A 16,352-nucleotide genomic window follows, 5' to 3' on the forward strand; every position below is an offset into this window, starting at 1 on the left:
ATTGTGGACCGATAGCGGTCCTTACAGAACAGCAGACTGTACCGCACTCAAGCCTATGTACCGTAGCACCCTATACCAAGTTACCAGTCCTTATAAGAACTTTTGTGGACCAAGCAGGTTGTGTATTAGTGTTTAGCAGACTGTACGTCAGTCCCTATACCGCTGAAGGACTGCTGCAGTATAGGGCAGCGGTCAGCAGTGGTGCACGTCAACCCTATCTATTGTGGACCGATAGCGGTCCTTACAGAACAGCAGACTGTACCGCACTCAAGCCTATGTACCGTAGCACCCTATACCAAGTTACCAGTCCTTATAAGAACTTTTGTGGACCAAGCAGGTTGTGTATTAGTGTTTAGCAGACTGTACGTCAGTCCCTATACCGCTGAAGGACTGCTGCAGTATAGGGCAGCGGTCAGCAGTGGTGCACGTCAACCCTATCTATTGTGGACCGATAGCGGTCCTTACAGAACAGCAGACTGTACCGCACTCAAGCCTATGTACCGTAGCACCCTATACCAAGTTACCAGTCCTTATAAGAACTTTTGTGGAACAAGCAGGTTGTGTGTTAGTGATTAGCAGACTGTACGTCAGTCCCTATACCGCTGAAGGACTGCTGCAGTATAGGGCAGCGGTCAGCAGTGGTGCACGTCAACCCTATCTATTGTAGACCGATAGCGGTCCTTACAGAACAGCAGACTGTACCGCACTCAAGCCTATGTACCGTAGCACCCTATACCAAGTTACCAGTCCTTATAAGAACTTTTGTGGAACAAGTGAGTTGTGAATGTTTAGCAGACTGCAGCAGAAGGGCAGCAGTCAAGTATAATATCCTTTCTATATTTGGAAGAAAGAATATTATACATGTACAAGCCTATTACTGTACCACTGATACCAGTCCTGAAAAGAACCTTTGTGGAACTAATAATAACAGCAAGTCTTTAAAATTACCCTCACTGCCTGACAACACTGCTTCCTTCCTGTCCCTATACAAATTGGCAAAAAAAGAGAACGATTAGTGGTTACTGGAACAGCTCTTTTGTGGACCTTGATAGTAACAGCTAATGATGATGATGATGATGATGATGATGATGAAAGACTAATCTGGCTGTCCCTGTAGCATACACCGTCCTTTCCCTTTCTCTAAACTAACAAAAGACACTCAGGCTGCTGCAAGAATCAGCAGCACAGCAAACCTATCAACACCTAACACCTATACCAGTCCTGAAAAGAACTTTTGTGTACCAAATAGCTAGTGGTTTATCTCTCCCTACTCCACACAGGAACCTGTCCCTATCGTAACAGAAGAAAGAATGTAAAATGGCCACCGGATCGGGTGTATTTATAGGTTAGGGGGAATGTCCAAGTGTCCATGTGCTGTCATGTCTCAATTGGCTGTCCTGTATCACATGATAAACGTGTCACCAAAGGTTAAAGTTCTTGTATACATTAAACACGTAAGTCCGCCGCGGCGAACGACGGAAAAAGGCGTTCGAACGTGCGGACCGCGAATGTCGGAAATTCGCCGCGAAACGACCGCCGGGCGAAACGTTCGTCCATCACTATCTGTGAAGTCAGGTGGGAGGGTCCCACTGGTGACGTGTACCCTTCCAAATTAAAGAGGGGGCAGATACATCCCAGAAGGAACTTCCCTCCAGACCATATGGTCACACACTGCCCACCACCACAAGGTGTTACAATCTGGAGTTAGGCTCAGAGGCCAGTAGCTAAAGCAGCAGAGCAGGTATTCACACAGGTCACTGCCTATGTCATGGTCTGGAGTCAGGCTCAGAGGCCAGTAGCTATAGCAGCAGGGCAGAGGTCCCAGGTTCAAGCTCAGGTCCTAACAGTACTCCCCTCCTCCCTGAATGTCTTAGGGCCAGGTTTCTGAGGAAACCTCTGGTGGAATTCTCTTGTTAATCTAGGGGCATGAACATTCTCTTCAGGCTCCCAAGAATTTTCTTCTGGCCCATATTGTTCCCATTGAACTAAATATTGCAATTTGTTCCTAGAGATCCTGGAGTCAATATTTTTTCTCACCCACAAATTCTTATTTGCCCTGTACCTCAATAGGTGGAGGAGGAGGATGAATTCTTCAAGAAAAAGTATTTTCATGAAACGGTTTGAGTAGCGATATATGAAAAAACAGGGTGAATCTTCATATTGTCAGGAAGTGTTTAAGAAAAATGGGCTGTGGGAAGTGGAGCTATGTTTAGAGGCAGGATTGTACATTCAGAGTTGCTTTCCCAGAGAGGCCCAGACAACATCCGTGATAGGGCATCAGCCTTGCCATTCCTTGACCCAGGGCAGTATGAGATAACAAAATTGAACCTGGAGAAGAAAAGGGTCAAACATGCTTGTCTAGATGACAACCTTTTAGCAGAACAAATAAATTCTAAATTTCTATGATCGGTGAGAACAGTTACAGGGTGCTTAGCCCCTTCCAGCAGATGCCTCCACCCAGAAAATGCTTTCTTAATTGCCAGCAGCTCCTTGTATCCAATGTCATTCTTGGCTGAAGACATCAGTCGAGAGAAGTAAGCACAAGGATGAAGCTGCATTTTTTCTCCAATTGACTGAGAAAGGATAGTTTCCACAGCAGAGTTAGAAGCATCAACTTCTACGATGAAAGATAGTTCTGGATCTGGATGTACCAGTATTGGTGCAGAAGTGAAGAGAGTTTTTAGTTTACTAAAGGCAGCCTGTGCCTCAGGTGACCACAACAAAGGCATCCCTTTCTTTGTCAGCTGTGTGATTGGAGCAATTGCCTTGGAGAAATTCCTTATGAATCTTCTGTAAAAGTTGGCAAATCCAACAAATCGCTGTATCTCCTTAAAGTGGTTGTAAACCCTTACAACACACTTTGACCTACAGGTAAGGCTTACCTGTAGGTCCAAGAAATATCTCCTAAACCTATACGGTTTAGGAGATATTTGCCCGAAGACAGGCACCTCTGTCTACGGCGCATGCGCCGTAGACAGTGGCGCGCAGGCGCACTGAGCGCGGCATTTTCAACGACGGAGCTGCCGCGCGTGTCGGCTCCCATGCACATGTGCGGGAGTGACGTCATCGCGGCTTCTCCGAATGACAGCGGCGGAGCTGCGAGACCCCACCGAGAAGATGGATGCGCCAGACTACAGGGGACAGCGGTGACTTCGCTGGCTCCTGTGTCAGGTAAGTGACACATAATGGACTACTATGTGATGCATAGTAGTCCATTATGCTTTGCCTTTGCAGGGAATGAAAGAGGAAGTAAACTCATCAGGGTTTACTTCCTCTTTAACATTCCTAGGGACAGGCCAATCCACCACTGCTTTGATCTTATTAGGATCCATGCTTAACCCTTCAGAAGAAATTATGTAACCCAAGAACCGGATCTGAGTTTGTTCAAACTCGCATTTCTCTAGTTTGATGTCAGGTTGATTCCACCTTAATCTCTCGAAAACAATACAGACATGCTTGCAGTGTTCTTCCAAAGTATCGGAGAAAATGAGAATGTCATCCAAATATGCTATTACAAACTGATCAAGCAAATCTCGAAAAGCATCATTAATGAAATCATTAATTAATCATTAATGAAATGTTGAAAAGTTGCAGGAGCATTGCAAAGTCCAAAGGGCATGACCAAAGACTCAAAATGTCCATATCTGGTTCTGAAAGCATTCATCTCCAGGACAAATGCGGACAAGGTTGTATACCCCCCATAAATCTAATTTGGTAAAGAGCTTGGCGGAGTGGAGTCTCTCAAGCATTTCTGGAATCAGTGGGAGTGGATAGCGATTTTAATTGTGATCCTGTTTAAATCTCTGTAGTCAAATACGCAGGGTGGAGTCCTTTTTCGCCACGACGAATAAGGCTGCCTCAGCAGGAGAGGTTGAGTGTCTGATAAAACCCTTCTCTAGATTCTCATTAATCCACTTCCTGAGCACCATCAGTTCAGGTTCTAATAAAGAATAAAGGCGCCCAAATGGTATTTCTGCCCTTGGAAACAATTCAATGGGACAATCATAAGAGCGATGAGTTCCCCCCAGACCCTGATTCCAGCATAGCAGAGCCAGGTATTTCATTTCTTTCAACGATAACCCTTATAGGGATGACAAAATGAGTTGATAAAGAATAAACTTTATTTGTATCCTGACTCAAAGGAGAGACGGACTGAGAAATTTCGTTTATTTGTTCAGATACTGTAACATCCATTGCTGCAATTGTTCTTTAATATTTATTGGGACAATTAACTGTATAATGTCCAGAGTCTCCACAATAAAGACCAAGTTCTCTGAATGTCATCTTTCCTTCTCCTGAGTAGTAATAGATCTTTTACTAGCATCCACCTGCATAGGTTCAGAAGTGTCAGAATCAGGAAAAACTCTTGGGCCCTTAGGAGGATACTGAGTAGTAGAAAAACACATGCCACCATTACTGCCTAGGATTCCCAGTCTCTCCTTTCAGTAAGTCACTGATCAATTTGAATACACAATTTAATAAAAGCCTCGAGATCGTCAGGACTTTCTACTCTGGCAAGCTCATCTTTTACTTGTTCCGAGAGTCCTGACTGACTCTTTTGAGCTGCTGGGTTCCAATTCCGAGACGGAACTAACTCATTTGGGCTACTGGGTTCCAATTGGTATCTGAGATTCAACGTCAGAATTCAGTTGTTTACTCTGCAACAGAGCATCTACCCTGCCGTACATTGTGCAATTTCGCCTCAGCAGTAGCGCAACGGTTAGGATCATCAAAAACTTGGTTCATCGCAGTCACAAAATAATCGAAATCATCATCTTTCTCCATATAAGGGGAGGCCCAGGCTAAGGCTTCCTCAGTGAGGAGATTGATAATAAACAGCACCTTTTTCCTGTCAGAAATAAATACAGTAGGTTGCATCTGAAAGTATATAGGACATTGATTAAGGAACCCTCTATAATGGCGGCGGTCTCCGTTAAACTTCAGTGGTAGAGGCATTTGTGTATTAGTATCTGCGGCAGCAGTATCTTGGGCACAAAAGTGCAACAATTGTTTATTCAGATCAAGGATGTCCTCTTGTATTCTTTTCACTTCAATTTGTAACTCAGAAAATGTTTCCTGGACGTTAACACCAAACATCTGCAACTCAGCGATTTGCAGCCTGAGAGGAGCCACAGCAGCTGCTAAAATGGCCTCTATGTTTTGGGCCAGAATATTCTGTCACAGTCTGGAGTCAGACTCAGAGGCCAGTAGCTATAGCAGCAGAGCAGGTATTCACACAGGTCACCCTGTGTCACGGTCTGGAGTCAGGCTCAGATGCAAGTAGCTATAGCAGCAGAGCAGGTATTCACACAGATTACCCTGGCTGATGACACGGGTTCATCTGAGGTGCGGGGTCTAAGCACTAACCGGTATTCACCAGAGCTCCTGATGGTGGAGATGGGCTTTTCTGCATGTTAGTACCAGGTCACGATCCTCCGGCTAGCTCCACCAGGAGGTGAGCAAGCCGGGGTCCAGTAGCAGATATAACAGGTAGGGATCAAGCAAAAGCATAGTCGAGAAACAATCCAAAAGTCGCTAACAAATAGTTTCAGGTTGGGTGTCAGCAGAAGCATAGTCAAGGAACGAGCCAAATGTCGGTAATGATTGGTAGCGAAGATACGGTCAGCAGTAGAAGAGACAGGAGCAAGATATTGGCTGGTGAAGGCACAATATTCTGGCAACCAGGAAGTGCAGAGACGTGGCTTAAATCAGGAAGTTCATTGGAGGAGCAAAGAGTTCAAGGTTCAAGGCAAACAAGATCATTCAAGGAATTGTCTAAAGAACTATCCCAGGAACTGTCCAAGGAGCTGTCTAGCATTCCAGGTGACTCAGCGAGCAGAATCACCACCAGCTATAGCCATGGTCCTAAGTTCAAGCCCAGGTCCTAACACAAGGATTGTGGGCCAAACATAGAAATGATGCAACCATCACAGATAAGAAACCGAGTGTGACGAAACTGAGTTTTATGGAACATTTGTTTAGTTCATTACATGAAAGTAAGGTTAATTATATAACTTAGATTACAAAACCTTCAGTTTTACTCAAATTAGTTGATGCAAAAATAAATACACCCCACAAAAAAACTACTACATCCAGTATTTTGTATGACCTCCATGATTTGTAAGGACAGCACCAAGTCTGCTAGGCATGGAATGAACAAGTTGACAACATATTGCAACATCTATCTTTTTCCATTCTTCAAGAAAGACCTATTTTAGAGCCGGGAAGCTGGATGGAGAGTAATGCTCAACTTGTCTCTTCAGAATTTCCCATAGGTGTTTGGGTTCAGATCAGGGGACATACTTGGCCACTGAATCACTTTCGCAATGACCAAGGGCAAGAAGTGATGGTAGCATAGTCTCTTTCAATATAGAGCAGCAGTGCATCTGTGAATTCATGATACCATCAATGAAATGCAGTTCCCCAACACCAGCAGCACTTATTCAGCCCCACAGAAGGACACTACCACCACCATGTTTCACTGTAGGCACAATGAATTTTTATTGTACTCCTCACCTTTGCAACGCCATACAGTTTTGAAGCCATCAGTTCCAGAAACATTTATCTTGGTCTCATTACTCCAGAGCACAGAGTCCTGGTAGTCTTATTCTTTTTCAGCATGGGACCTGGAAAATTCTAGGCAGGCTTTTTGTACATGGGCTTTAGAAGAGGCTTCTTTGTGGATGAAACCCATGCATGCCATTCCTCTGCAGTATACGCTGTATTGTGTCACATGAAACAATCACCCCAATTTGGCTTTCTACTTCTTCAGCTAACTTCAGTGAACTTGCATGGAGATTTTCTTCCACCCTTCTCATCAGAAGACGCTTCTGTCAAGGTGTTAAATTCTGTGAACAGCCTGGATGTCTCTGTGAGATGGTTACAGTTCCATCTTTGTTACATTTTTGTATCACTTTTGCTACAGTATTCTGACTGATAAGTAAGGCTGGTGTGGTGCCATTGCTGACAGCATGAAATGGGAAGGGAAAATCCCTGTTTGTTCCTTTGTGCTGAGTGGGTCTAATGGGAGTGGTTTCATAATTATCAGTCAGCTGTGCACATGCAGGGCACTAATGAGGAAATCTGCTGGGCTTGCATCCCTTTAGACATGTTTCTATTGAAAGTAAATTTTTGTTGCACGGGATGCCTGAAATCTGACTTGCATCTTAGGCAGACTTCTGGGAAAATTGGTTAGCCAATCACACAAGCAGGAAATTATGTTTCTGGGGTGCGTTCAGTACACATTCTGTGTACAGAGCAAATCCAGGTAGCCATATTGCATTGCATTTTCAGAAAATTACAGTGCTGCAGATTGAAAAGGGAAGGAAATTTTTAATAACATTCAATTACAATACGGAAATTGTATATGCTATATTATTTTTTCTTTATTTGCTATTTTTTTTCCATGAAAGTGGAGTTACCCTTTAAGTAATGCCCTTTTATAATCAACTGTCTGCTGAACACCTGTTTAATGAATAATTGCAATTGCAACATGGTCTTGAATGAATTTGTGTGTGCAAATGAACAAATCTTGGTTGCAATCAATGGCCAGCATTTGTGGAAGTATTTTGTAGTAGAATGTCCCATAGAAAATGTTAAATCTCAAAGGAAAGTTAGACCCCTTTCACACTGAGGTGCTTTGCAGTCACTATAGTGTTAAAAATAGCGCCTGCAAAGCGCCCTGAAACAGCGGCTCCATTCACTCCAGTGTGAAAGCCCGGGGGCTTTCACACTGGAGCTGTGTGCTGGCAGGGGGTCAGAAAAAGTCCTGCCAGCAGCTTCATTGGAGCGCATTAAGAGCAGTGAACTCACCGCTCCTAAAGCGCCCCTGCCCATTGAAAACAATGGGCGAGCGCTGCTATACCACCAGCAAAGCGCCGATGCATCAGCATTTTGCAGGCGAATTTAACCCCTTTTAGGCTACTAGATGGGCCAAATATGCTAGCGGCCAAATATAGATAGCCTAAAAATAGCACCGCTTTACCGCTGGTGCCCGGGCGGCTCGGTATGAAAGGGTCTAAAGGTTTTCTGACAAATCTGTTGGGGTGTACTCATTTATGCAGAGTAATATATATATATATATATATATATATATATATATATATATATATATATATATATATATATATATATATATATATATACATGCACTTGAAGGGGTATTGCGGCATGTTTATAACCTATGACCAAATTCTGCTTTCTTTTGAGGGTTTTTTTTTTGTGCTTTCTAACATGTTGGACGAAAAGGCTTGGCTTGCAGTCTTCGCTCTAATTCATCCCAAAGGTGTTCTAGCGGGTTAAGGTGCAGGCCAGTCAAGTTCCTCCACCCCAAACTCGCTCAGCCATGTCTTTATGGACCTTGGTTGTGCACTGGTCCAATCATTTGGTGGAGGGGGATTATGGTGTGGGGTTGTTTTTCAGGGGTTGGGCTTGGCCCCTTAGTTCCAGTGAAGGGAACTTTTAAGTCGTCAGCATACCAAGACATTTTGGACAATTTCATGCTCCCAACTTTGTGGGAACGGTTTGGGGATGGCCCCTTTCTGTTCTAACATGACTATGCACCAGTGCACAAAGCAAGGTCCATAAAGACATGTTCTCTCAAGTTCTCGTCCAACATCAGTGCTTGACCTCACAGATGGACTTCTGGAAGAATGGTCAAACATTCCCATAGATACACTGCTAAACTTGTGGACAGCCTTCCCAGAAGAGTTGAAGCTGTTATAACTGCAAAGGGTGGGCCAACTCAATATTGAACCCTATGGACTAAGACTGGGATGCCATTAAAGTTCATGTGAGTGTAAAGGCAGGCATCCCAATACTTTTGGTAATATAGTTTATATCAAGGTAGGAAAATAGTATATGTCTTGTGGTGGATGTACCATAATATATGCAGATACTTATGTGTGTAAGCATTTTGGTGGGGGTTTTTTTCTGTCCCTTCTTCAATGTGGGGGTTTGGAAGCCTTACTATGATTGATTAGAGGATGGCATCAGTTGATTATATGCATATTTCTTTTATGAAAGTTGAAGGTTTTAATGTACTTATATACAGTATATGTTTTTTGATACCATTATAGTGATGATCTTATCAAGTGGGGATCAGAGGTCCTGAGGAAGCGTGGTATCCCACAAAATGTGTTGACCTTTACCTAAAAGTCTCCAGGGACCCTACAACAGAAGTACCTGTAAAATAAATTTTGGCTTGAAATGGTTTTATACACAAATATATGTGTTTTTTAATGTGTACCATTAAAGATGTATAATTAGTTTTAAATGATGTTTATGCTTTATGTATTATACCATTGGTGACATGTTTGTGCGTGTAAAGACAGGTGGCTCAATACTTTTGACAACATAGTGTATATACAATTCCGTCAATTCATCAAATATTGTGCAAATTATATAAATAACTAAAGTTCATGAGTATATGTGCGCCAACAATTCTGGCTGCCTGAACTCCTGTGCATGTGTGGGAATGATATCATATTGCAATGTCCAAATGAGACGGCTGAAGACCTGCACCGAGAAGAAGCGAGGGAGAAAATGCATCTGAGGGACCTTGCGGATGTCGGACCATTTAAATAAAGGTAAGTATAGCAGACTTTATTTACCATTTAACCCCTTGAATACCAGGATATTTATAAAAGTACCTTGTTAAGACAAGGGATTACCCTAGTCTGCTGTGAACAATATCTAGCATCCCTCTTTATGCTTACTGGACCACTTTATGGTATTGTAGTACCCAAATGATTGTACTTTTACCACTACTTATACGCTGCAGGTAGAGGCTGTACAATAGTGCTGTCAGCAGCATTTATATTAAAAAAGGCCCACACTGCAGAGCTCTGTTTACTGACCTTGGAAATAGTAGTGGCATGTACCTGTGGAGCCGCTAGGAGTAAGAAAGCTACTCCCTCAAGTGCTCTGTAAGTTGCCCCTGTCCGTGGACAAAATTGTCAGTGACTGCTGTTCTGCCTTTCTCTCATAACTTTCCCTCTTTCAATTGGTGTCACTCGTAGATGTATGCCACCTCATCATCCAAAGCTTCTTCATCACTGGAGCCCACTCACTTCACACTAAGCTTTGCATCTTGCTGCTACCTGCTGATGTTCCCTGATTGCTGTGTGGCTGAACCCTCCTCTCCCTTTATGGTTGCGGTGATATCTTCTTCATCCTCAATAGCCGCAAAGAGGGATGCATTCCCAAGACCAAGATCATTCTCCTGCAGCAAGTCAATGATTGGGTAACCATAAAAATCTGCTGACTCCTGCCAGTTTGAGGGGCAATATTGTGATAACCTGAAGTAAAGGAGGAGAAGGCAGAGGGCACATTAGCAGCACCTGCAGACAAGTGGCCGCAAGAAGAGGAGGAGGAAAGCGTTGCCAGTCATTCTTCTAGCTGCTGCACATGCTGTATCTATATAGCAAGGCAACTCTGTGAAAAGAAAAAAGTAAACATGCCCTGCCTCTAAATGACATGCAACAACCGCCATTGTACTTGGTCCCTACTACTTCTGAGTGTAGAACCCCCTGCCTCTCACTTTAGGCCTGGTGGACATTTTTTTTTTCATAAAGAGAATTCCCTGAATTAAATGACGGCTGGGGGGGTGTATATGAAGCTCAGCTTTACCGGTGTCAGCAACAATTGGAAACCCCAAATAAAAAGCAAATAGCAACAGAAAAAATAAAAGTAAAATATACCTCCCCACAAAAAAAATGAACCTCAACCAATATGTATTAACCTAGTAAAAAAAATAAAAAAATAAAAAAACGTAATAAACTTGAAATGAAAAAAAATAAAAAATACATAATAAAACAAAAAAAAAAACCTGCTGCAGCATCTAAACAACCACTACAATAAACTGTTCCAATACACATTGTTGACAATTGCTGCTGGGAAACCACCTTTATATTGTGAGGGGTCTGGCACATACCTAGGACCTATTATTGCCCATTCTAACCCTGTTCACCACAGTTAAAAGGGAATTATGGATCTTTTAAAATTCATTCTGATGCATTATAAGACAAATTAGTCCCTGATTGTATGTTATTGTGCATTTTTTTCCCTCTCTTTTATTCTGTTACTATTTGCTTAACCACTTCAATACAGGGCACTTTCCCCCTTCTTGCCCAAGCCAATTTTTAACTTTCAGCGTTGTCACTGTTTAAATGACAATTGTGCAGTCATGCTAAGGTATACCCAAACAAATTTTTTATCGTTTTATTCCCACAAATAGAGCTTTCTTTTGGTGGTATTTGATCACCTCTGTGGTTTTTATTTTTTGCTAGACAAATAAAGAAAAACTTTTTTTTTCAAAATTTTCTGTATTTTTTTGTTTCTGTTATAAAATTTTGTAAATAAGTTGTTTTTTCCTTCACTGATGTGCACTGATGAGCATGGGTGAGGTGGCACTGATGATGGGCACTGATATGCAACACTGATGGGCACCGATAGGTGGCACTGATAGGCACAGAAAGGCTGCACTGATGGGTTCTTATGGGTGGCACTGATAGGCGGTACTGATGGGCACTGATGAGTGGCACTGCTTGACACTAATAGATGGCACTGATTGGCATCACCAATTAGGAGTCATTGGCAGGTATTGCTGGTGAGCACTGATTGGCATCATGTGTGGGCACACATTGCCACCCATGGCCACCAGGGATGCAATACCTGCTGGTCATCAGTGGTGGCCATCCCTGGTGATCCCGCTGGCATCCCTGGTGGTCCTGGGTGGGCTTTCGAGAGTCTGACAGAGACTCTTTACCTAGATCAAGGGGCACGCAACGGTTTGTTATCCTGAACACATCATATGATGTCCGGTCAGGATATAGCAACCCCTTTAGCGATGTAATTTTGCTATATGGCGGGCGGCAAGTGGTTAATTAGATAAAAATAACAGTTTTAAAAAACAAAAATACATTTCGGCTGGTCCAGCAAATTTCTGCATAAAGTTGCCAGAACCACAAAACTCTAAGGCCGCGTACACACGGGCGGACTATCCGTCCAACTAAGTCCGTCAGACAATCCGACAGACAGTCCGTCCTACTTTTGAATGAACGGACTTGACCACACACGACGAACAGACAGTCCGCTGAAAGCTTGCGCGATGACGTGTACGGCACGTACGACGGGACTAGAAATACGACGTCCAATACACTGCAATGCAACCTTCGGCCGTGTAAATCCTTTCTGAGCATGCGCCATATTTAGTCCATCGAACTAGCCTACTCACGAGCGGACTGTTCGCTGAAACCAAGTTTGGACGGACAATATTACGGAAATTCCGAAAGACTTAGTCCGCCAGACTGTCCGCTGAAAAAGTCCGCTGAAGCCCACACACGAGCGGATTGTCCGCTGAAACACGTTTCAGCGGACCAAGTCCGTCAGACAGTCCGCCCGTGTGTACGCGGCCTTAGATGTGACCTTTATCCCTAATCAACCTGGATATAACCTGTGGTACATTAGCATTCTAATTCTAAACAAATCTCAGGTTGAAAAAGACAGTACTGTTGAAAAAAGAAAGAACAGGAGGACATACAGTAGTTGTATTCCACTAGAATACAGGAACTTCAATAACACTAATGTAAAAAGTTTAAAATAAAATGAGGAACTGCAGATAAACCAGTGATATTACGAAGCATATTTGGTAATTGCATTAGGTAACAGAAGAAGTTAAATTTACATTCATTACACATCAGGAACTAAAAGAGCAGAGGCCAGAGGTTTTTGTAGAAGGAAGTTCAGAAAGAATTCAACATTTTGATTTTCACTGCATTGCAAATACTATTAGATAAAGTAATGTTTATTACAAAGATCAGTCAAAGTCATGCCTCAAAGAACAGCCATTAAAAATCCAAATGTGACAATTTGTATTTTGCAGTCATCCATCATCAAATTTAAAATAATAGTTGAAATGTGCATGCAAACTTTAAGGTGGTATTAAACTCAAAAAATGTGGTGGCCACATTTCTTTTCTTTTTTAGATTTCTTTTTCTTTATTTTCACCAGGCGATCCAGCCAATATGCCTATTGTTTTTATGCAGTCAGAATACAATTTCCCAGTGGGAGAGGTTCCTCCTTCCATCTAATTATATATGGTGGATATAAAATATGCTACTTCCAAGCAATTTCAAAGCCGCAGATCGGTGCGATTTGAACCTTCGATTTCTTTGCGGCTAGCAACAGAAGTCTATGCAAGTTGCAATGAAATCGAAAATAAAGTAGGGCAGGAACCTTTTTTAGGCTACATGCCCACGGACGTTTTAAAAAACGAGCTTCAAAGCTAGTGCTGACGCCAAGAAAAAAACGGCATTGAAAACGTGATTTTTTTTTCTGTGCTTAGCATTGGTGTCAATGCCCATTTAGCCACGCTACCTTTTGGGTTTCTCTGTCTCTATTCAAAATCAATGGTTCCCTATGGGAGCCCATTGATTTGAATAGAAGTCGCACCAGAAGACGGATCAAGTACCCCTACCCATCGTACCCCTACCCATTCACCTAAATAAAAAAGTGTAAAAAATAAACACTACACAGGTTTTTAAAGTATTTTATTAAAGCAGCTCTGGTTCTTCTCCTCTCTCTTCTGCTCTTTTGCTGGGTCTTCTCCCCTCTCCGGTTCTTCTCCTCTCTCTTCTGTTCTTTTCCTGGGTCTTCTCCCCTCTCCGGTTCTTCTCCTCTCACTCCCCTCTCTTCTGCTCTTTTGCTGGGTCTTCTCAGCACAGATCCAGCACAAGAGCAGAAGAGAAAAGACAGAGAGAAGAACCGGAGAAGGGAGAAGACCCAGCAAAAGAGCAGAAGAGAGAGAAGAACCGGAGAGGGGAGAAGACCCAGCAAAAGAGCAGAAGAGAGAGGAGAACCCGGAGAGGGGAGAAGACCCAGCAAAAGAGCAGAAGAGAGAGGAGAAGAACCGGAGCTGCTTTAATAAAATACTTTAAAAACTTGTGTAGTGTGTTCATTTGTGACACTTTTTTATTTAGGGGAATGGGTAGATCGTACCCCATACTCATTCACCTAGGGTGGGGGGCCCTGATCTGGGGGGCCCATTGTTAAAGTCCCCACCTGCAGACCCCGACAACCACCGGCAAGTGTTGTCGGGAAGAGGCCCTTGTCCTCATCAACATGGGGACAAGGTGCCTTGGGGTGGGGGGGTGCAGGGGCCCTCTCTGCCCCAAAGCACCCACCCCCATTTTGAGAGCATGTGGCCTGGTATGGTCCAGGAAGGGGGGGCGCTCGCTCGTCCCCACCCTTTCCTGACCTGCTGGGCTGCATTCTCAGATAAAGGTCTGGTATGGATATTGGGGGTAACCTCACGCAAAATTTTGTCGGGGTTCCCATTCAAGATTCTCAGCACACAAATCGGATCATCTTGATCCGACTTCTGGTGTGACTTCTATTCAAATCAATGGGCTCCCATAGGAAACCAGGGAGACAGAGAAATGCTGGACGGTGCATAACACTGTGTATACAGCATTAAGCCACATTAAATCGCGTTTAACACCTTTTACCGCCATCTGGAGTTTTTAAAGCTCTAGCGCTGGAGCCTGGTCCTGTTTTTTTTTTTTTTTTTGGAGCTTAAAAACGCCTATGCCACTTACTGCTCAAAAACACCATGGTGGGCATGAGGCTATAGGTTAACATGAACAGGCGTTTTTAAGCTGCAAAAAATGCTCAAAAAAGCGTCTGTAAAAACGTCCGTGGGCATGAGGCCTTAAAGTTGCTGCAACATGAGTCCCAGCAATTTGAACAGTTTTATTGCGGCAATGGGATGCAACTTGTCATGCAATTTGGAACTGTCAAATCGCATGACAAATCGTACCGGTGTAAACAACGGCTTAGACTTGAAAATGCAATTACAAATAAAAACTCCAGATTATCTTTACCCTGCTATAGTGAACAACAGTAAAATCTAAGTATATACTTCAGATACAGTCATTCTACCCATTCTACTGCATATTGAATATTAACTCAACGTATTGTAAGTCATTATTGTCATATGTGACTACCCTGAACACAGTGCTTATTTCTGCAACTCTACCATTGCTAACAGCAGGGATTCTATTCCACTAAAGTCTGTCACTTGCTAAAAATGAGAGGCTGTGTTAATGTCACCTATTGAAAATGTGTAAATGTCACACAGCATTACATCATTTTGGGGAACTGAAGCAACCTGACTCTGATGGCTCTCACTTTATATACAGTATCTAACAAAAGTGAGTACACCCCTCACATTTTTGTAAAAAATGTATTATATCTTTTCATGCGACAACACTGAAGAAATTACACTTTGTTACAATGTAAAGTAGTAAGGCTCGGTTCACACAGGGGCGACTGCGATCCGACTTGAGGTCGCCCCTGGTCGCCTCAGGTCGGACAACATTTAAAAATCAATGTAAGTGAATGAGAGCCGTCTTAATGCACGCGACTGAAGTCGCCTCCGACTTCAAAAGAAGTTCCTGTACTACTTCAATCCGACTTGTAGGCGACTTGTACCCATTGATTTCAATGGAGGTCGCCTCCAAGTCGGATCTCTGTCTATAAGGAGGAGACTTTGACAGAATTACTAGCTCTGAAGGGGGAACTCCACGCCAAATTTCTGAAAAAAATTTGGCGTGGGTTCCCCCTCCGAGAGCATACCAGGCCCTTAGGTCTGGTATGGATTCCAAGGGGAACCCCCTACGCTGAAAAAACGGCGTGGGGGTCCCCCCCAGATCCACACCAGACCCTTATCCGAGCACGCTACCCGGCCGGCCAGGAAGGGGGGTGGGGACGAGCGGGCGCCCCCCCCCCCCTCCTGAGCCGTACCAGGCCGCGTGCCCTCAACATGGGGGGTGCCTTGGGGGAGGGGGGGTGTGCGGCCCCCCCACCCCAAAGCACCTTGTCCCCATGTTGATGAGGACAAGGGCCTCTTCCCAACAACCCTGGCCGTTGGTTGTCGGGGTCTGCAGGCGGGGGACTTATCGGAATCCGGGAGCCCCCTTTAATAAGGGGGCCCCCGGATACCGGCCCCCCACCCTATGTGAATGAGTATGGGCTACAATGTACCCCTACCCATTCACCTGTAAAATAAAAGTACCAAAAAAAACACAACACACGAGATAAAATACTTTATTGCACAGCTCCGGGGGTCTTCCGTCTTCGGGGGTCTTCTGGCCGGACTCACATGGTGACCCCGCCCCCTTACCATGTGACATCAACCCATGTGACCAAACCATGTGACATCAACCCAAGTGACACTGCCCCTTGTCCCTATATAAGTGGCAGCGCAGCGCGTCCCTGGCATTGCTGCCGGAGAGAGCGTCGAGTCAACATCTCCTGGAGAAGAAGAACGGAAGGCGGCGGCGACGACAGAA

This window comes from Lithobates pipiens, unplaced genomic scaffold (assembly GCF_037356315.1).
Source record: "Lithobates pipiens isolate NorthernLeopardFrog02 unplaced genomic scaffold, aLitPip1_a1.2 Scaffold_22, whole genome shotgun sequence".
Lineage (NCBI taxonomy): Eukaryota > Metazoa > Chordata > Amphibia > Anura > Ranidae > Lithobates > Lithobates pipiens.